We start from the raw sequence: 23,056 nt of genomic DNA, 5'->3' as shown, positions 1-23,056 counted from the left end.
AAAAAAAAAAAGTAATAATAAGCTGTTTGTATGTACAAGAATTAAGAAAAGATTTATTGTCTTTCATTTGTTCTCCTAAAGGAGTCACTTCTGTGTCTCAGCCCTGTAGTACTTGAAGGTGGGAGCAAGAAAAACTTTAACAACTGCTGCTAACTTAGGGGAAAAAAAGGAAAATCAGGCATGTGGTGCCAATAGAGAACATAAAAGAGTGATTCACTCTCCAACAATATTTACAGCTCTCCTACTGTGTGCCAGGCTGTACACACTTGATGATGTTAATAGGAATGGGGAGAACAAACACAGCATGTGCAGGGTCACCTGAAGCCTCCAGCCAGAACACAAACAGCCAAACCAAATTATAAGCAAATAAAAATAGATAACATCATACCATCCAGCAAAATAACTTGAGCACATTTTTAAAAATGAAAACCAAAATAGTTTCACTGGGTGACTAATGCTATCCTATGTAAACCTTTCCATGGAAGCTATCAAAGACTGTTTGTCCTTTTTCCTTATTAATTGAAATAAACGTAGTCTAATGAACAAAAGGATTCAATTTTGGCTGCCACTCTGTGTCAAACCAGGAAAGCCTTACTGGCAGTCCATTCTGAGTAATGATTTGGCAGGAGTTAGACCACTTGAAGTGATGACATCACTACACGTACCCTTTCTTTCAGGACAACAGGTATCAAATTGTGCTTTTTACCATTTTAGGTAATTTGATTTTGAGGCTTCAAAGCTCTAGATCCAGACCATCTAAAGAATTGCAATAATTTTCGTAAGTGTGAAGGCCTCCGTGAATACACAACTGATGAAATCTAAAAAGCTCCACAGATTGTACCAATTTCAGTTTCTTGATTTTGTTATTGGGCTACAATTGTGCAAGATGTTAACATTTGTGGAAGCTTGGGAAAGATGCATGGGTCTTCCCTATATATTTATTTGCAACCTCTCGTGAATCTATAACTATTTACAAGTTAAAAGTTAGAAAACAAAACAATCTAACTTTTTATTTAGAAATAAAAGTTAGAAAAACAAAATCTAAAGTACATTTCTTCTAAGTGCAATAGAAAGTGGGGGTTAAATTATAAATCAAGTGGCCAATGTCTTTGATTAAGGGCTATGAATTGTATCACCTCAAGAGGTTATTTTCTGTTCATTGTCAGTCCCACTAACTTTCATTTAGAGGTTGTTCAGTTTAACAAGCATTCAAGCAGCATTCTGAAGCTAAGAAAAATTGCACTGTTGGCAGCTATATGACACCCAAACCACACTTCATCTTATTAATAGAGTTTCAATGCAGATTTGTCTATGTTCTTACTTAACTGCAGGGCTCATTTTCTTTCATTTGTTCTTCATAAAGTGTTCACATCATCAGAAAAGTGATTTTATAACAGGTACTAAATATTTCCTCAAGTTATATTTTCTTTATCACATTTCTTTTTGTTTCTGGTAAAATATTAATTTTCTTTCCTATCTCAACAGCCAATCTAAATATGCTCTAACACTGGAATGAAAAATTGTAATCTCTTTTTCTTTATGTGGTGTCTTCAAATTTCCAGGTAGTTTTTCTCATAAAATCATTATTTAATCTTCTTATTGGATAGGGACATTTTAGAGTGACTATGCTCAAGGATGATACACTAACCTAAATAATTTAAAGCTTCTCTAAACTTACTATCTACCACCCTGCAGATAGTGGAAGTTTAATAACACTCGTATCTTTAGTTTGCCAACCAACATAGAAAAGATGATAACAACCAGATGGCATGGGACGCAGAAGGAAAATTTATGGAAGCAATAAGATCTTTGTGACTCAGGCAAGAATGAGAAAGCTTTAGATGTGGAAGGGCTGGTCCCATTTAAAGATACACTTTCTAAAAAGTGTCAAAAGATATTTGACCAATTTTTTCAGCGGTCAATTAAAACAAAAAGTATAGTCCATGATTGTGATTTACAGGTGACCCTGACAATGGCATTGCTTTAGCCAGGACATCCAAGCCTAAAACCAATCCCTCTTACTCGTGCTTGGGTATGACCTGCTTATATAGACATCTTGCTGTATACTTGTCATACAACAAGATGGAAAACCAAGATGTTGGACCTGCTTTAATCATGGGAAACAATTACAAGGTTCTGTCTTATCTTCAGGACTTTTAATTATTCTTATTGGTAAACAGTGACTGACAGGAGACAGTAGTCCTTGCTACTCATATCAATCAAGTTGTGAATGTAAGGGGTGTTGTTGTAAAGAGAAATGATACAGGGGGAGTCAGACGTGTTGCTGTGTGTGCTTCTTTCCTTGAGACAAACAGCAGCACCAGCTATAGCTCCCCCGCTTTTGAGATTAGAGGGAAAATGGATGGCTGTTTCTGTAATTGCAAAGCATTTAAATCTGTTTGCAAGGGATTTATTTATATCCTACAGTCAATACATTTAGTAAACCGAACAAAACACTGCCTGCAATGACAACTTCTTAAACCACATTAAGCAGCTTTGTTTCCAGCTCCAGTCAATAGAGGGACAACAGGCAACTCCTCTGTGGTTTCTGGACTATTTGCCTTTCCCCATTAATTGACTTTGGAAATGGTTCTTCCCCTGATTGAATTTTGCTGCTGTATATAGAAAGTAACAAAAGGTGTTATAGTTGAAAGAAAGAGTACTGACAATCTTCTGACCCAATCCTTATCTGACAATCATACCATCAGCAGAAATGTCTCATCTTTATTTTTTTTTTTTCTAGACAGAGTTTTGCTTAGTCACCTAGGCTGGAGTGTAGTGGCATGATCATGGCTCACTGCAGCCTTGAACTCTGGGGCTCAAGTTATTCTCCTGCCTCAGCATCCTGAGTAGCTGGGACTACAGGGACCTGCCATCACAGCCAGCTATCCCATCTTGACAAATAAGCAGAAGAAAAACCTACTAAATATCTTAAAGAAGAATTTACTCCTGATAAATTAACTCTCATAAAGAAAAATTAACCACATAATGCCAAAATGTTGAGAAAATGTCAGGATTATGGACCTACGAAATGTAACATCAGTAGCATGTCTTCTTGGTTAATGTTCAAATATCATCTTAGAGTCAGAAATATCACTGTTCCATCTTATAAGAAGGAAGAAGGCAACAGGCAACAAAAGAATAGCCAAATGGGGCCACATCAAACTTAAATACTTCGGCTCAGATAAGGAAATGATTAATAGAGTATAAAGGCAAACTCTGGAATGGGAGAACACATTTGTAAATAATATATCTGATAAGGAGTTACTATCCAGAATATACACAAAACTTCTATGACTCAAGAACCAAACAAATAACCCAATTTTAAAATAGACCAAAAAAAAAAGATATTTCCCCAAATAAGCTATACAAATGACCAATAAGCATATGAAAAAAAAAAAAAAGATGTTCCACATTACTAATCACCAGGAAAATGCAAATCCAAATCACAGTAAGAAATGCTGCCACATCAATTAGGATGGCCACAATAAAATATTTATAAAAACACAATAGAAAACAACAAGTATTGATTAAGATAAAGAGCAGTTTTTCATAGCAGCTGTGCCAGTTTGCATTTCCACATTGGAACATGTGGTTTAAAGGTTTCTTGAAAAATTAAAAATAGAAATTATTATATAATCAATTCCACAATCCTACTTCTGGGTATATATTCAAAAGAATTGAAAACAGGATCTCAAAGATATATTTTCACATCCATGTACAGATTTGTAGCATTATTCATAATGGCCATGCAGTAGATAAATAAATGGATAGAGTAAATATAGTATATCCATACAATGAAATATTATTTCAGCCCTAAAAAAGGAAATTATATTATAAGCCATAATATGAGTAAACCTGAGGACATTATGCTAAGGGAAGTAAGCCAGTCACAAAAAGACAAATACTATATAATCTTACTTATGTGAGGTATCTAAAATAGTCAAATTTTTAGAAACACAAAGTAGAATGCTGGTTCCCAGGGGCTTGGAGGAGGGAGAAAGGGGACTTTTTCAATGAGTATAGAGTATCAGTTATGCAAGATGATCTAGAGATTTTTTGTACATTATTGTGCATATAGTTGAAACTACTGTACTGTACACTTAAACATGATTAAGATGGGAATACTGCACCATATTCAAAGCAGCAAAGTCTCCTTCAGGCAGCAGCAGGGCCTAAAGAATACTTGGATTATCACTGCTGCGTGTGAAAGTGGGAAAAGGAGCGAGAGGCAGACCACATCCACTACCTGGGTGCTTTGTGGAAGGCAGAACTTACGAACGATTGGTGAAAACAAAAACTCTAAGCAAAGTGTTGAGGGTGTGGCACGGCTTCTCCTGATTGCTTAATAGCAAAATGTGAGAAGAGAGAAACAAAATAAATATGGAATTTATAATCAAAAGGAAAGCACCTAGCACCTCTAGAGGTAGAGGCTTCAAACTCCAGTATTGGAGATTGAAACCCAGAAAGGCAAAAAAAAAGAAGCAAGCCATGTTGTAAAGAATGAAAAGTCGTATTCAGGAGAGAACACCAAGTATATGGCCAAGCAAAAGTTTGATAAGGTAATTAATACGGCTAAAGGGAAGCCAAATGCTATTCATCAAGATAACAGAAGAATGATCCCAAAGGCATTTCAGAGATTATTGGTGTCTGCCCCTTTCATTAGAGGCTCAGAGTATCAAGGCCTGGGAGACAGAACTATGTTAAAAAAGGGCCCTTAGGCCCCTGTGTGACCTTAGCACTTACTGCTCTATGCCATCTCAAGTCCCTGCTCTCTGTATTCTAGCAGAGAACTCCAAGACTTCTCCAGGTGTGGACCAAGTGGGCCCAGATGTGACTCAGGTCACCCCTCCAGAGGGCACAGGCAGTAAACAGTGGCAGCGTCCATGTGGTGCTATCTCTGCAGGCACACAGGGTGAAAGAGCATGGGGGCATGGCTACATCTGCCTTGATTTCAAAGGATGCCCAAGAGTGTCTCAAGGTCTGGGAGAGAACTGCCACAGGGACAGGGCTACAGTGAAAAGTCTCCACCAGGGCAATGCCTAGCAAAGCTGTGGGGTAAGGGCCACCACAGAGAGCCCCTACTAGAGCAATGCCTAGTGGAGAAACGGGGGCAGAGTAGCCCCCAAGACTTCAGCCTACAAGAGCTGCAGGCATGCACCTCCAACGCTTAAGAACTGCTATATGGACTGCACCCAGCAAAGCCATGGGGGCAGGCTTCCCTGGGGCTTTGAAGGCTCAATCCTCATCCCAATGTGTTTTGAAGTTGGGTCATAGAGTCAAAAATTATTCTCAAGGCTCAATATTTAATGTTGCTTACCTTGTCAGATTTGGGACTTAAGTGGGACATATTACCCCTTTATTCTTGTTTACTCTTTCTTTTGTAGTGGAATGCCTACCTACGCCTGTCCCATCATTGGATTTTGGATTTAGATAATACTTAGATAAGATTTTAGACTTAGATCTTAAAGTTGATGCTGGAACAAGTTAGGGCTTTTGGGGCTATTGAGATGGAATGAATGCATTCTGTAGATGAGAAAAACATTTTTAGGGGAGCCAGGGGTAGACTGTTATGGTTTGAATGTTTGTATCCCATCAAAATTCATGTTGAAACTTGATCCCCATTGGGTTGGTACCAAAAGGTGGTGGGGTCTTTTGGGAAGTGATTAATTCCCTTATGAAAGAGGCTTCAGGGAGCTGCCTTTCTCTTCGCCTCTTCTGCCACGTAAGGCCACAGCCACAGGCACCATATAGGAAGCAGAGAGTGAGCTCTCACCAGATACCGAATCAGCCAGCACCTTGATCTTGGACTTCCCAGTCTCTAGAACTATAAGAAATAAACTTCTATTATTTATAATTTACCCAGTCTATGGTACTTTCTATAGCAGCAGGAAGAGCCTGAGACAACTCCAATGATACTATCAGCACACTAAGCAAAATGTATTCATATCCTGAAATTTGACACTTCCTATCCCTTTCTTCTTGAAAATAAATTTTACCTTCTGAATAAAACTCCTCTCCTTTAATAGCTTGCCTGTAAGTATTTGCTCAGAATTATCTTGTTCTTTCCCCTAAGGATCTCACACACTACAACAGCTTCAACTCTACCTGAATTTCAGACAACATCCAAATCTACATTTTTGGCACTGCAGGTCCTGCCCTCAAGAACTCTAAAAATCTACCTGTTTGACACCTGCTACGTTCTACTCTTCTCTGCCCAACCCCCAAAAAAACTTAAATTCCACCTTAAATTATCTTTCTACACTCTTCAATTAACCGGTTCTTCCTCTTGATTTTTGTTATTCTGTTAATTACAACAACATCCATCCAAGCATTCTTACATGAAATCTTGGAATCATATCTTCTCCTGTCCTTACATTCAATAAATTCCTAAGACTTGTAGATTTTTCTTCAGGAATTTGTTTCACTTTTCGTACCTCTATTTTCTCTCTCACCAACCTGATTCAAGACCTCATCATTTCCTACCTTTCTTTAACTAAACTTCCCATTAGAATTCTATGTGATTTACCAGATCAACCATTCTAATCCCAGTGCTGGCTATATCCATCCCTGTGGAATCTCATAACACGTTGTTAAATCCTCTTCTTTGCTCCATTTTGCCTTAATGTAATTTTATCACTGAATTTTGCACTTTTGGGGCAGATAACCTGCGTTTTCTTTTCTATAAAGAAATATCCAGCAGAGATTTGCCTATGGAAGTAATTAAGAATATTCTACTGGAATTGAATTCAATTAAGAAAGGCTTCTTTGAAAAGAACACATCAGTTATACCAATTTAAGTAAGTTTTTCTGCAAAGCAGCCATCAACACTGTAGATATTATTAGAAAATATGATAAGTTTACCAAATATATCATGAAGGACTAATTTGTAGAAAACAAATGAGTAAATTTCAAACTTTGTACAACTTTTTCTCTCACTCATTTTCTTAATTTTTTGGTTTATTTGACTCCATGTATGCCTGTGGTGTTATAGCATTCCCCAAAAGTGCATATCAAACTATACATAAACACATCTACACACACTAGATAATTGTCAATAAATTTAAACCTAGTTTTAGAGAAAGGGAACAGGTTCACTTTACCTGAAGAGGAAAAAATCTGGGTTAACCATGTACTGATGAAACTCAGTGTCCATGAGTGATTAATAGAGGAAACACACTTAATGGGGCTGAGGACTAATATTTGTTTTTAGGAATGTTGCTCCCACAGTTGTTGTTCTATAGAATATCACATACAAATTATTGCCAGATGTAACTTTAATAAAGAGTTGGGTAAATGTATGCATCATTTATCAATATAAACAATGTGAATTTGAAGGGTTATATAAATATGGTCATATCTCTTATATTTCATTTATCTTTTCAGCCCTAGTCCTTAGGGAGTTCGGTATAAAGATGGTAGTCAACAAGTCCGTGATGAACTGAATGTGCTCATTCTTTTATCTCCTGTGCTCTTGAGGAGTTGAAAGTTTTACTTGCAATTGTTTATTAAGCTAGGCAAAGATTTTAGGAGCCTTATTGTCAATGGGCAGATCAGTTAAAGAAAAGAATTAGAGCAAAACTATCCCAAGGCAGGCCAACTTTGCCTAGGCAAAGATTTGTACACAGATCTAAAGAGTTTATGTGGACCCTATTACCTTACTACAGCATTAATGAGGGCTGAAATTGGAGCTATTTCTATTACATACTGCAGTAGGCAATAAAGTACCATACAATAAAGATAATAGCAACTTTATAGGAAGAAGTTGAGAGGAATAAAGACTAAACCCCTACTACAGATAAGGCAAGAATACTGCATGTAAACAGATGGAACATTTGCAGTTTCATCAACCCTTCTCTTACCACAATGCCTGCTTTAGCCTTACTACTAAAGTGTGGTGCATGAAACATCAGCATCACCTGAGAACTTGCTAGAAATGCAGAATCTCAAGACCTAAAATATCAGTCTATATCTTCACAAGAATCCAGTATGATTCATAAATTTAAGTGTTCAATGAGAAATAGTTTACTTGACATTGTATAAGGTAACCCAAGGTACTAGTAGTAAATAGTGGATTAGAACTAGCACTGGACTATTCTTGAAATATTGAAATGAGACAATGCTACATAAACATATTAACACTAATAACATAACAGCATACTTGATTCCCACTCTGATTCATAATCCATTATGGACCTAGCAAAGAACTGGGAAACTCAGGGCTATATTAGATGCTTGTCATCCACAAAACACCTTCCTCAGGGAAGACTTCAACTCTCAGCAGACAGTAATGCATGAAGGTCTCCATATAAGTGTGCAGAATGCATGAAAGTGCACACACGGCTGCAAAGGCAATACTATCACTTACTCATAAGCCTTAAAATCTAATCCAGGAAAATATCATTGGCAATATTTAGTAAAAGCACAAGCACTTTCAACTGCCCATGAGGCACCATATATTGATGCATGGATAGAGAAAAAGTCACACCAACTCAAGAAATTAATTGTAGTTCTATTTGTATCTGTTTTAGGAAAATAAAAAATAAATGTGTGTCCATTCAGGATTAGCTTTTCAAAGCTAATTAATCTTCCAATCCCAGGAGACACCAGAAGTAATGCAAACCTCTCTAACACATCCATTTGAAACCCCCCACAGATATTGCTGTAGAAACTTGGTCCCAAATCTTCCTGCCTCCACAGTTCTGTTGGAACATGTAGAACATAAAAGGTCACAAAGATACCCGAGCAGGATCCATACGCCACAACAGAGAACAACTGGAAAAGGGAATTATCTGAAGACAGCCTTCAGTGTAACCTAAATCAATGCCCCAGGGGAAAGGGATACTAAGGACAGCTATGGCTGAGTCACCTTAGGAACAAAATCAGAATGGGTACAGCAATCAGAGGCCTGTGCTGGGCCACACAGGGAAGAACTTTGCTGGAGTTTTAAATTGCATGCTTAGCCAAATTGTGAAATATTGCTCTTTAGGACTCAGCGCCTTTCTCAACTTGGACCTCACTTTGCTTGTGATAGCCCATCATGGTCACCAAGGAGCTGCAGTTATTCATTATGGATTATGTGTACACATTTCAGCAAGGCAGTATCCATCTCTGTCCTCCCTATCAGACATCACAAGGTTAATGTGGAAAGTGCTATCTGAGTGTTAATCATGTATGAAAACGGCTGCTGAGCCGAAGAGGGTTGGGAGGACTACAAGGAACCAAGAAAATGCATTTCCTTGCTAGAATATGCATGCGTTGGGAATCGATAAGCTGAGATGCATATGCTTGCAACTTCAGGGAGAAAATGGGTGACAACTTGCCTCCTTTCTAGGACACAATCAGTATTCTCACTACTCGTGTCACATACAGCATCGTGCTTCAGACTTCTGTTATCTGGAAGCCTTTCTGTTCTCTAAAAAGTCTTTAAGGGCAAGATATTTGGGGCTTTGCCACAGAAAAAAAGGAAGAGTGGGCTGCTATAAAAAGGCAAATGCTTTTATTACATCATATACAGAGGATTTGTTTTCCTTTTCACTGTTAGTGGCATTGTGAGATGAGATATTTTACAAAAGTGAGCCCTTGGAACTGAAATCTTTTCATTTACATGCCCAAACTTTCCTTTTTCATTTTAACCATTTTAAATGAGATGTTTTTCACATTTTTAGACTGCATACTTGGATGTGCAAAAATTACAATGCTCTTTATTTCTTTATAACTAAATTTACGTTAGCACATGAGCCATTTTTCTTCAACTTTGCCAATTAAAGGCAACCTAGTCTCTCCAGTCAAAGTTCCATCTCTTCTGAGTAATTGCTTAGTCCATTCAGAACTCTCTCCCTTCACATTCTTCCTTTCCTTCTCACCAAATGTCTGACGGGTTCCAGAGAATGATGAGTGTGCAGGGGACAGGCATGTGTCACCATTTGTACTTAGCGCCTTTTCTTTTTTAAATTTTTATTTTTAACTGACAAACAATAATGGCATGTACTTATAGGGGACAATGTGATGTTTTGATACATGTGCATGTTGTAGAAAGAGTCTACCAAGCTAATTAACATGTGTAGCGCCTCACTTATCCTCTTGCCCTTCATGTCATCCTCACTGCTGCTGGCCCTTGCCCGTGTCAGCCAGGCCTATACACGCGGCCTCCTGACTGGAGAAAGTATGTCGAGTGTGCGAGCTCATCTCATCCACTTCAGAGCAGTGATTCTGAAGGGAAGGGTCACAGAACTCATTTCAATGGATTCCCCCTACTATACTAGAGAATCCTGAAGAACTTATGACCTGGGAGATCCACTGAATTATTGCTCCTGACCCTCCTCATGTCCCACTGGACACGTGGCTTATCTAAGAATCTCTCAGTGTTCCTTTATTATACCCTGCCGCAAAAGGCGCTGCTTTCAGACCCTCTAGACTGATCTAAGATTTTAATGTCTACTCCCTACCCCTTATCAAAGTAGGAGGGGGCACTGGGCCTTTCTCAACGACCCAGGCAGTAAGCTAAGCTCCAGTCACATCCTCCTCTAATTCTCTTGCCCTCTCTGACCAGGAAATGGCATTTATCTCATTAGGCATTCCTCCCACTTTAGGGCTTAAGGTCCAAATTCTATGCTCTGAATCTCCCAGGCTTCAGGCCTTACTATTTAAAGGCGAGCTTCTGGAATTCATGAAATCTAATTTTCTGACCTGAGTTTCTGGCTCCTTCAATTGAAAGCTGTAGCTTTTAAGACTTTTATCTCTGCTATAGATATACAAAAGTATGCACAAGAGCTCAAAAGCCTAGAATTTACTCTTTTCTTTCTGTATCATCTCAGCCCTGCATAGCAGAGTAATATAGATAACTTTCACTGCTGTTTCGATGATAAGGAGAAGTGAAGAGTTAGAAGGAATTGGAAAAATACACGGCTTAATATCAAAGTATTACACTGCTACACATGACTTATTTACTTCCTAAACAGGGGATGCTGAACATAATTGTGCATTTTCTGAATAATGTAGGCTCCTTATTGGCCTGGGTTGTAAGTAAATGCCTTTTAGTTGTACTGTTTCTGCCTTTCCCGTCAGACTGTCAACTATCACTGCTATTTTGAAAGCTACCTCCAGATCTGCCTCTTTTCTAGTTTCTAGTTTCTTGCCTGTTATGAGCTGGATAACCATATAATCGAGCTTGTTAAAAATTGTGTATTAAAGGAAAGTCAGTAAGAAGTCCCGGCCCTAGAAGTTAAGTGCATGCCTTTGTAACCGCTATGTCAGCCTAAGAGGCTGGTTTTTTTTTTTTTCTTACTTCTAAGTTTGGGCTGAGTTTCCAAGGGTAGAGGGTGTCAGAAATTCCACCTCTGAATACGCGGATCATTACTATCATTTAAGGCATGGTTGGCATCATTCTCCTTCATAAAATTGACACAATAAATGCCTTGAAATTGATACCATGAGCATCATGTTTGAACTTAAAATGGGAGTCAAAGCCCCATTTTCAGATACATCAAGGTCATTTTTAGATATCTACAGAAAAGCAAGCACGCCATTAGAAAGCAATGGGTTTTTCTTTCTCTCTGCTTTCATTGACGAAAGTATATTTTCATTTCTCTTTCCCATGAGAACACTGACTTCAGTTATTCAGAGTTCAGATTTTTGACCCAGCTGCCACTGCAAAGGTTTCAACTGAACATCCTCAATTGTGAGAGATCAGTACACAAATTGGGCTCAAACCCATGGCATTTCCTTATAATTGCTTGAGAATGTCTCAGATTAGGAACAAAGTCAAAGATAAAAATATAAGGCACTCAGGTCAATCTTTAAGAAATTCTTAATCATCTGAATAAATGTATATGCAGCCATTCTTTCATTCAGTATGCTGACCCCTTGAGGGGAATAATATCCTAACTTCAAAGCTGAGGCCTTTTAGCTTTAGGGCTGCTCATTTTTCTCAAGCATCAATAGCAAAGATGCTCCAGGTGAATAGACACCAAGGATCAGCCATACAAAGCCAATATATTAGGAGTATATCAGGAGTATATTAGGAGGTTCACTCTTGCTAGTTTCTACAACTGAAGACATTCAGCATTAACTCACTGGAACTAGAACATTTTGTCTGGTTGATTTTTTATTTATTTTGTTTCTCTTTTTCTCCACCTCACACTTGGCTAAAAGGAAGAATGCAATAGCAGGCGAGACAGTGAAATTTACTCATGTTCTACAAATAAACACCTCATTAGCTTCAATCTGTTTACACTCCTGGAAAATGCAGCATCCATATTTTGCTACCTGCTCCTAGCAGTAGCCCCAAGGTTAATCTCCTGTTCTTCTTGGTTTAATAGGATTTTTCCTCTTGCCTTTGATTGTGTTGCACACTCTTAAAATAACTCTTCATACTAAGTGAATACAAAATAAACAATTGATGAATTCATTCATTTCTTTAGGAAATATATATTTGCACACTAAGTGCTATATCAACAAATTAATACAGTTTCTGCCTATATTAGTAATCCATTGCTGCATAAAAATATTACCACAAACTTAGCAGCTGTTTTTAGCAGCTTAAAACACACATTTATTATCTCACAGTTTCTGTAGGTGAGGAGTCTGAGCACTGCCCTCGTAGGCATTCTAATCTAGTAAAGGATACAGTTAAATACATTATCAGGTACATCATGTTGTAATGAGCAGGGCCTACCCCTTAGACCCAGGCAGAAGAGAGGATGCTATGAATGGGCATGGATGTGTGGGTTTCAGTGTTCATATGCATGCCTAGGAGGCCCCTTGAGGTGAGGCACATAGCTGGAGATGGCAAAAGGAGTGGGACAGGAATAAAGATAGCTCTTTCCCTGTGCCATCAAGTTCTGCCTGAAAACTTGGGACATCTGAGAATTCTACATTTGAATCAGGCTTTCCAGGTTATTATGAGTGTGCATTTGTCAGCTAAGAATAGGATGTGTGGGCCACTGTCTATTCTTGCACCAGGCTCCTCAGATTTTAAGGGTAGACCTGCTAATACCATGATATAGTTAGTTCAGATGAGAGCTACCTAACCTCGGACTAGGAATTATTCTAGGGGTGGAGTGGGAGTGCTAGGAGACATGGCAGCTATGAGAATGAGCCTCTCAGATTCTGAGGGCAGGGAGTATAATTGAGCAACGTCTTCAGCTACCGTCCTCTGAAATCCATCACCATGTTTGCCACTGCTCTCAGTGCCAAGGCCACTGCTCACAGCCAGTGACTGGATTGCTCTCACATCAGGGATTGTAGGGGTTGCTCCCAGCCAGCGATTGTGACAGGGATATTAAAGGAGACCCATTCCCAGGAGATGTAGGTTTTAGGTTTCCTCTAAAGGATGACTTTGCCTTAACGACTGCCCAGTGGCCTTGCTCAACTCTTCTTAGAACTGCTCTACAGTCCGGTATGCTTCCCTCCAATCCTTCTTCCTTCCTTCCCCTCTCTTTTATTCAAGGTCAGCCTCCCATGGCTGTCTGGCAGCTTTCTTTTTCTTTTCTTTTCTTTTTTTTTTTTGAGAGGGAGTCTCGCTCTGTCTCCCAGGCTGGAGTGCAGTGGCCGGATCTCAGCTCACTGCAAGCTCCGCCTCCCAGGTTTACACCATTCTCCTGCCTCAGCCTCCCGAGTAGCTGGGACTACAGGCGCCCGCCACCTCGCCCGGCTAGTTTTTTGTATTTTTTTTAGTAAAGACGGGGCTTCACAGTGTTCGCCAGGATGGTCTCGATCTCCTGACCTCGTGATCCGCCCGTCTCGGCCTCCCAAAATGCTGGGATTACAGATTTCAGCCACCGCGCCCAGACAGTTTTCTTAATCTCAAACAGCTTCCTCCCTATTTTCCCTCACTGGTCTTTTCTCTCTGAATTCATTGCATGTTTAGCCCTATTTTGTATAATGCCTTCTACCAATAAGTTTCTTTCAATAAGATTATTCTAGGAAGCCTTCCTTGTTCCTCTGTGTTAATCCAGGTCCTCTGACAAGTCTGTGCTCAACAACTCTGCAGGACAAGCAATGACATGCCAGATTGGAGTGGCCCCTCAAATCACATGTAGTCGCCATCATCTCAGCAACACATCACAGAGTCAGAAGAAAATTTCCCATCCTCTAGGGAGGTGACATTGCCTAGGATGACTGCAGGGGTTTAAATCCTGGCTCCTCACATGTAAGCTGCGGAATATTGGGCAGATTATTCCACCGGTGTGCCTTAGTTTCTCTAATTGTAAAATGGCGATAATTGTAGTGCCTACCTCATAAGATTATACTGAGAATTCAAGGAGTTTATTCCTGTAAATCTTTAAGAACAGCACTTGGCTCCATAAGAGTCATTCAAATACAAGGTATAAAATAAAGGGAAAACAAAGCCTTAAGAACTGTAAATCCTCTTAACAATCTTGAAAATCTTGGCACCTAAAACAAAGCTACATTTGCTTTTAATTTTCTACAGAGAAGCTTCCCAGAAATGGGAACAAATGACTGCATTTTTTTCACATAACACATTATACAATAGGATTTGTAAAAAGCAATGCCTATTTCGGGGGACCATGAATCTGTGTTTACATTCGAAGATGCAACTAAAATATTGCCATATTTAGAAAAGTTATCATAATCTTAGCTTTTAGAATTTTATGGTAGAAAAATTGTCCTGTGTCACAGTCATCTGCAGATCCCTTGTTATATGTCAAAAATCTCCGGAAATCATATTATTGTAAGGTAGAATGGAGGGTGGCAGATACACTTGCTTGCTTAAGCACTTGTTTAATTTACCTCAATAACTTTTTAAAATCTTGAGATAAAAATTGGTATTTTAGTGTACGTCTGTGTGTCAGGGAATTTAGACCATTTAGAGCTGCTATATCATTCTGCTAAAGGTTAAATTTCACCAAACATTAAAAAAAATTATCACAGCCCAGTAAACTTTAATGTTCAAAACCTGGTCTTTTCAACTCCTAAAATACTGAATTTTGCCTCTTGAAATACAGCATTCAGAACTGTGCTTTTTCTAAAACATATTTTCTGATGAATGAAAGTACATAGCAAGCACTATAGGCCTAAATGAAATGTATACGTGTGCAGAGTCACCTCCTTGATAGAAAAATCTCACTTAGAAGTTTTTAAAGTTTGCTGTAGACAAGCATCTAAAATTTAACCACTTTCAAAGTCATCAATCCCTCTTGCATTTAAAAAGTGAGCCAGAACCATGTAGAGTGCAAACGTTCTTTAAAATGATTCTAACAATTTTTGTTCACATTTTTATGCTATAAATACTTGTGTTATGATTATTACTTATAATAATTATATTGTGGATTTAAGATTGCCATAGGGAATCACTATCATAAGTAAAATATTATGAAAAATCTTTTTGTTATTTTTATTGCATGGTGATGTGATGTAGTGTTTTGAAAACTGAGACTCCTAGTTTTAAAACATGGGCCCCCCCTTATTAGCTTGTGTGACCTTGAATAAATTACCTAATATCTCTGAGCCTCAACTTCTTCATCTGCCAAAATGGAACATTGCCACAAGAATTACATAAAATATAGCATGGAAAACTTTTGGAAGAATGCCTGACTCATGGAGACAATCATCAGATATAGTTCCCTTCTGCTTTCCTTCGGAAAAACAAACCTGAAATGGGAAGATAGTGATTGGGTAATATGTTTCACCCACATATACTAATAAAGGGACATTTTCTAGGCTTAAAAGCATCTGTTTGTGATGTCAGTTTTCTTGTCTTCATAGATAGTCATTCCTCTTCTCACATGACTGAAACCTAAGAAAAACACTCCTGTGATAAGTCTTCTAATAAAACTCCATCTACTAAAATTATCTTCTAGCAGGATCAAACTATAAGTTAGTCCACTTGGAATAGTCCCAGATATAAGAAACCTACCCAAAGTTAGAAACCCTCTGGTTTTTTTGTGATCCAAATGGATAGATACATATGTAAAATAATACATTAAGGGCAAATTTGTCACAAAGAACAGTTTTAGGCTCCCATCATCATATTTTGAGGATCATGAGAACTTTTCATGACCTTACTCTTTCCCTTGCGGTTTACCTCTAGTTCAAATTGATTCCAAAGCTGGATATCTGCCCAAATCTATGGAGGTCATGTCTAAGGCTCCTGAGGATTCTCAATCTCTCTAAAATGCACTCCCTTGTCCCTTGTCCATAGCCTCAGGGAAATCTTCCTGTATTTCCATGCAGTTGGGAATCTATCTTGCCTAACACAAGACCCTGAACCACCTTCCAGAAAAACTCATTTTGAGATCGGAGTTGAACCAAGAATTAATCAAGTCCTAATCATTTGGAGCTCAAAAGAAGCTCCTTGAAGGGGTGCTCAGACAGGCCAACAATTCTCACTTAGCTTTCAGAGGCTTTTTAACAAACAGATGGCAACTTAGGAATAGAAGCACGTTCTTGATAATTACACTCACATAGACTGGAAGTCTAATCATTAGGCTAATTTTTATAATAAAGCTAGTTCAGAGATATATAGGAACATAAAAGCAAGTAGGACAAACTCCAGGGGTAGGGATGGAAAACAAGAAGGCTTCCCAGAGAGATGACATTTCGGATAACTATCAAAAAATGAATATATGGTCATCACATTCAAAAGGATGAATAGAAGGTGTATTCCAGGTACAAGAAGCAACTTGGGGAAAAACAAGGAAATATGAAAGAAAAAAGTACACTGGAGGACTCTACAGTACACAGATACCCTGTTTTGTGATTTTCTCCTGAGTGCTAATTTCTTATAAAACTGTTTGTCCTTGCATATTCCTCATTAAAATGGATAGAAGATATCACATGCATGCTTATATTTCTACATGGTGTTATTACATGTGTTTTTTACATTCTCAGAGCACTCTCCAACATTTTTTCCAATGGGTGCTCCCACCAAACTGCTTTACACCCTCAGTCAATGAGAGTTAGCATACCATCATACAACAGCTCTCAGCCAATGAGCTTTCATCAACCAATCCTGGGCTGAGTGCATTCTGCAAAATAAATTTATTTTTCTGTGGCCTCTCTCTGCAATTAGTGCTGTATGCTGACAAACAGCTTTGATACATCATGACTGCCAAGAGACGATGTTGCTGGACCTGCAGCTAAGAAACAAAGGAAGAAGATGGCACGGGTATTAAAATGCCAGATACTGCAGCCATGTATTTTAAAGGAAATTGTCAAAGAAATAGGATAGGAACCACAAAGTCAAATGAAGCACTTAGTAAAGATCACTGGAACCTGAAACAATTGAGTAACCAACAGTAAAAATGTTAAGGAAATTATAGACAGAGATATGGCAGAAGTCAGGGGACTTAAAGAAAGTGTGAAAATAAAAAGCGGCTGCCAGTGTGTGATGCTGAAAAGGAATTTTGGCTCCGATTTAAAATGCACAAACTTAACTCTAAACCAGGTGGGCTTTTGGCTCGTTGTGGCTGGAGGCTACAGTATGCTGGGAGATGCCACAGGAAGGAAATTAGGAAGGTAAATTAAGGCCTGATTTACTTTAAAATAGTTCATGTTCCAACTATAGAGCTTAAACTTATTCTCTAGGGAAAGCAATAGAAAAAAAAAATTTCAAATGATGAAATGACAGAAAAAATATTTGTGTTCCAGAAATAAAATTAATGATGGAGTAACACCTCTTTTTAGTGCATAAAATGGCATTATCTAGGAAATAAACTAGGAGATTAACACTGTTACAAAATAGATTGAGAAAGAATATACAAAACAATATAAATGTAAGGAAGAATTCCAAACTCCAGAGTTGTAAATTCCAGTGAAAATAAAGCAGGTGAAAGCAAGGTTTCCTGGTCTGGTACCAGCTGTCACCTGACCCATCCACTCTTAGTACCTCTTCCTGTCTGTGCTTATTCTCCATTTTCTTCTATCATATTCTACCTCTACTCTGAAAACACGGATGGACCTCAGCAGATGGAACAAGAGACACTTAAAATGTCAGGTCACAGGTAAAGGTTACTCAGCAGGGACATATCCTACTCCAGCATACCCTACCTAGCTTGACAGAAGAGTTGAAAAGGTTGCCAACGCCTGTTAGACAATCTTACAGGAATGAAAGTCACTTTTATCCCCTTTAGCGAAAGGATCACAAGAAACTGAAGGTCAGGTTTTCAATAGAAGATGAACGTCCACTTCATTTTGAGTTTCAAACACAGAAGATCATAGTACCACAACAGGACCGTGAGAATCTCAGAACAAAGTAAACTGCCATATTTCCCACAGGGAGTTTTCCAAGCATAATTGTTTGTTTCATAGTCCTTGAGGTTTTGAAATGCTTACTAATATTTTCATGGGGGCACCTTTCTTTGAAATTGCAACCCCTAGTCCTTTATCACTTAAGGACAGGAGTGCTTAACACTATTATGTAGTCAAAACAGTGCATTCAGAAATATCCTGTTAGTCTAAAATCAGTTGAACTTTAGGCAATGATGGAGATTAGCCATCATGATTATGGCACTGTGCTGTAAAGATGACACAGCTTATGAGATTTTGTTACAGCGAATACCCTCAAAAAGGGCTTCATGTCATCCATTTTCAACATCCTTGCAGGAAGTGTGACTTCAGTGGTACTCTGAGTGTGACTGCCATACTAATGACATCAGCAAGAGCACCCACTCAGATTAGCTGGTGAATTTATCAGGTTTATCCATCTGTAAGTCTTTAGGATCCACTGTCATTAGTCTGAATAATGGCTCCAGTGTCTATAAATGAAAACAGTCCTCTACATGAATAATCACTTCAGAGAACAGGAAAATGTTGTAGCGGGAGTAGAATCAAAGATTACATTTCATTGTGGGAGTTACTAAGAATCTCCTACTCATTTCTTTAACTAGCAAATGTTCAGGAGAATCTTAAAGCTTGTCTGTGCTGCAAGAACTAGGGGAAAGTTGTCAAATAGGATTTATAACTGGAAAATGAGAAGATTTTCTAAACAATGTTTAAGAATTGAGAATCATAATATATATTTTGCACTTCACTACTTTAAAATTAATGACTCCAGAAATCACAAGGACAAAAATAATTAGAAAATTGAGAGACTAAATTTAAAGAACTAAAGATGTCCACATAAACCTTTACATTCTTAAGTAGATTTGAGAAACTTCAAAGCGTAACTAGCATAAAGAAGCTGAGTATGGGAAGGCATCATTTGGAGTAAACTGTAGTATATTTCATAGCAAATAGATTCATTTGTCCTGTGAGTCCTTATTATGAGTCTGTAAACAAAAGTGCCAGCTATCACATGGAAATTAACCATACCTTATAAATAGCATTTGTCTTATAATAGAGTCTTCTAAGCTATGTAAATACAAAATAATTTCTGTAGAGACACTGATTAGCAACCAACACTAAATTATTTTTTAAATGTGCCTCATGAAGGTCGACATGCAAAAGTCTTCTGAAAATACCTCACTGTAGATTGGTTTGTTTAATAAATTCAGTGAATTTAGAACCATATTTAAAGAACTCATACTGATGACAGTTACAGATCAGAAAGTGTTCCTACAATAAGAAAATCACTGGAACACATTGTTCACAATAAGAATGAATGAATGTCAAGGCCTTCCCAAACTAATCAAATCAATTGGCATCCTACTTTTTTGCGCTGTTTTCAATTGTGAGATAGTAGGTCAGGTAAATCTTGAAATCTAAAGTATTCTCTTTGTGAGCATCATCCACACTAGAAGAGACAAACTTTTCTGTATGCTGTCAGGATACACTATTTTCTTAGAGCAAATACATACTTCTTTAAAAGTGTTTTATTCTACTTCAAGTAAGACATGTCCTTCATGTTCCTTGGTGCTATAAACGTACCTAAAAAGCAGTGATTGAATTATCTTTTTAAAAAATATTGAATGCTCCAGTATTTTTTCTATTTATTCTTTCAAATAATTCAGGCTAAAAATCCACCTTTTTTCTAACCTGCCTTATATTGTGCTGCAATTCTTAGCTTTAGAGACTGCATATTGGTACTAACTTTATGAAAGTATAAGTTTATATCTCGCTCTTAGCAGTTTAGACTTGATACAATTTTATATAAGGGTTTAAAACTTAAAGGCTTATAGTTAAAATAACCTGTGGCAAATAAGGCAAATACTGAGTCCCATATAGAGTGTTTTATGTTAATATTATGAACAAAGTCAAGAGAAGAAGATGTTATAGTTCTGCTAGAATACTTGAAATCCGATGCCCCTGTCCAAGGCTGTGTCTACACATGAATGTAGAGATTGAATGAAAATGGTAAACTTCAGAAAAGCTACTAATTTTTAGTTAATTAACCCAATGGGTTTACCAAATAATTTGTAAATTAAACTGTATGTATAGTAATGTATTTTCAAATTCATCTTAAAACACTAGAAAGGCATCTAATTTACACCTTTTATTTATAGTATATATTAGAGTAAGAAAAAAATTTTTATAAGATAAATTTTTTAAATTAATGATTCATATTTCTGCACTCAGCCACAATGAAATAATTGGTAGCAAACTTGTCCTCCTAACAGCTAGTACAATTAGAGCAGAACTATCCTCTCAACAACTAAAAAATTGGATTGGAAAGCAGACAGTGAAGGACTATGTTTCCTGAAAGAATAAAAATTAAAAAGATGAGCCCAACAATCAGCATGTTTTTTTGGTTTTTATTCCCTAGATTCACTTACTGGGCTGCAGTGTAAGAAGTGGGAATCTAAGCAAAGTATAGCAGCTTTGCTGAATAGAGGAAATAGAGCTAAGAGTTCAGGAATGCTGTGGTGACTGGAATTGGATCTATTTCAGACTTTGGTCAAATATACAGCTACATGTGAGTAAAGTTCCATGAGGCTTAGCAAAAGACAGTTACCAGCGAAATAACATCATTATGGAGATAGAAGATATAAGTTCCTAGAATTCAAACAGGATTAATATATATCTGATTTCAAGAAGCCAGAGCAGTGAGATCTCAGTAAGGATTCAGGCCATCCAGTAGAAATGCCAAAAGAATCACATGTTACTAGTAGGGCTTAACTAGCACTACAGTACAGGCTACTTTTGAGTCTTTCATTAGAAACTTTAAAAAGAAGTCTTGAAAGGACAAAATTGAGCTGCAAATAATTTAACTGCTAGCCAAAATAAAATGCACAACTGACAGGAAGAAAAAATTTAGATAATCAGCAATGGAATGTGGAAAATGCCCAGCATTTAATCAATAATTATTAGACAGGCAACAAAAGAGAGATATAAATAATAAAGAAACAATAATACATAATAAATTTAATTATTATTAAAATAAATATTGTAAATTATTACAAATGCTTTCCAGGATTTATTTACACTAAAACATGACCATAATAAGAAAAAAATTGAATATATAAAAAATAGCTAAATAGAACATCTAGAAAAGTTAAACTCAATATCTGAATTAAAAATTTTACCAAATGGGCCCAATAGAATATTGGATATTATAAAACAAAAGATTAATGAATCGTGAACCTGAAGACATAGCAATAAACTATCTAAACTAAAGTAAGGAAGGGAAAAAAGGCTAAAAAAATGTACAGAGTCTCAGTAACACGTAGTAAAAGATCAAACATCTAAAATGTGATAATTGGAGTCTAAGAATGAAGGGAATAGAAAATGGGCAAAAATATATATATTTGAAGAAACAACAGCAGAAATGTTCTAAATTTGGTAAAAACTGTAAAACGAGATCACAGAAAATTGATGAACCTCAAACATGATAAAATATACAAACAAAACAACATCAAAGCATGTCAAAATAAAACTACTGAAATGAATATGAAAAAAATCTTTAAAAGAGCCAGAGATAAGAGACACATTACAAACAGGGAAGCAAAAATGAGAATTACTACAGACTTCTCATCAAAGACAATCCAAGCCAAAAGACTAAGAAACAACATCTTTAAGGTGCTCAAAGAAGAATACATAAACCTAATGTTCCAAAACCAGTGAAAATATGCTTCCAAAATAAATGCAAAACAAAGGCATTTTTAGTCAAACAGTGACTGATTCATCTTGTTACCAGCAGATAGGCTCTCAAAAAAAATTTAAAGAAAGTTATTCAGGCTGAAGAAGCATCATAGATGGAAATGCAAGTCTATACAAAGAAGGAGGAGAAGTGATGAGTTATGGAAATGTTAAATATGTGGATAAATATTAAATGAAATATTTTTTCTTTGCTTTAAATGTAATTGACTATTTAAAGCAAAAATATGAACAATGTAGGCAGCAGAATAATGGTCCTTCAAAGTTGTCCACATCTTAATTTCCACAACCTGTGAATACATTACACCGCACAACAAAAAGGACCTGGCAGATGTGATTAAGGTTACAAATCTTGATATGGAGAGATTATCCTAGATTATCTGGGTGGGTCCAATATGATCACATGAGTTTTCCAAAGCAGAGAACCTCTCCCAGCTGTGGTTAGAGAGAAATATACAAAGATGGAAGAAGGGTCAGAGAGATTTGACATGAGGACTGGGTGTGCCATGTGTTGGGAGCCAAGGGATGCAGCATACTCTAGATGCTTGGAATGGCCTTCAGTTTACAGCCAACAAGAGAGTAGAGACTAATTCAACAATCTCAAGGAACTGAATGTCAACAACCCAAATGCATAGGAAACAGATTCCCCGCAGTCTCCAGAAATGAATGCAGCTCCCTGACACCTTGATTTTAGCCCAGTGAGCCCCATACTAGACTTCTCATCTAAACTATAAGACAACAAATTTATCTTGTGCAAGCCACTAAGATTATGATAGTTTGTTATGGCAGTAATAGAAAACTATTATAAATATATCATGGGGTTGATGACATATATAGATGCAAAATGTATAACAAGCATAGCAGGAAAAAAAAACAGAAGAAATGTAAAATTTTACATCATACATTGAGTAATATAACAGAATTTGAAGGTTGACAGTAATAAATTTAATGGTGCATGTTACAAAGGCTAGATAGATTTATAGAAAAGACATAACATTCCTTGACTCATTGTGTATCAAATTTGGTGGTCTATGATAAGTAAAAGTTTTCATTTGCATTT

Source organism: Mandrillus leucophaeus, unplaced genomic scaffold (assembly GCF_000951045.1).
Source record: "Mandrillus leucophaeus isolate KB7577 unplaced genomic scaffold, Mleu.le_1.0 Scaffold648, whole genome shotgun sequence".
NCBI lineage: Eukaryota > Metazoa > Chordata > Mammalia > Primates > Cercopithecidae > Mandrillus > Mandrillus leucophaeus.
Note: the sequence above shows the minus strand (reverse complement) of the source record.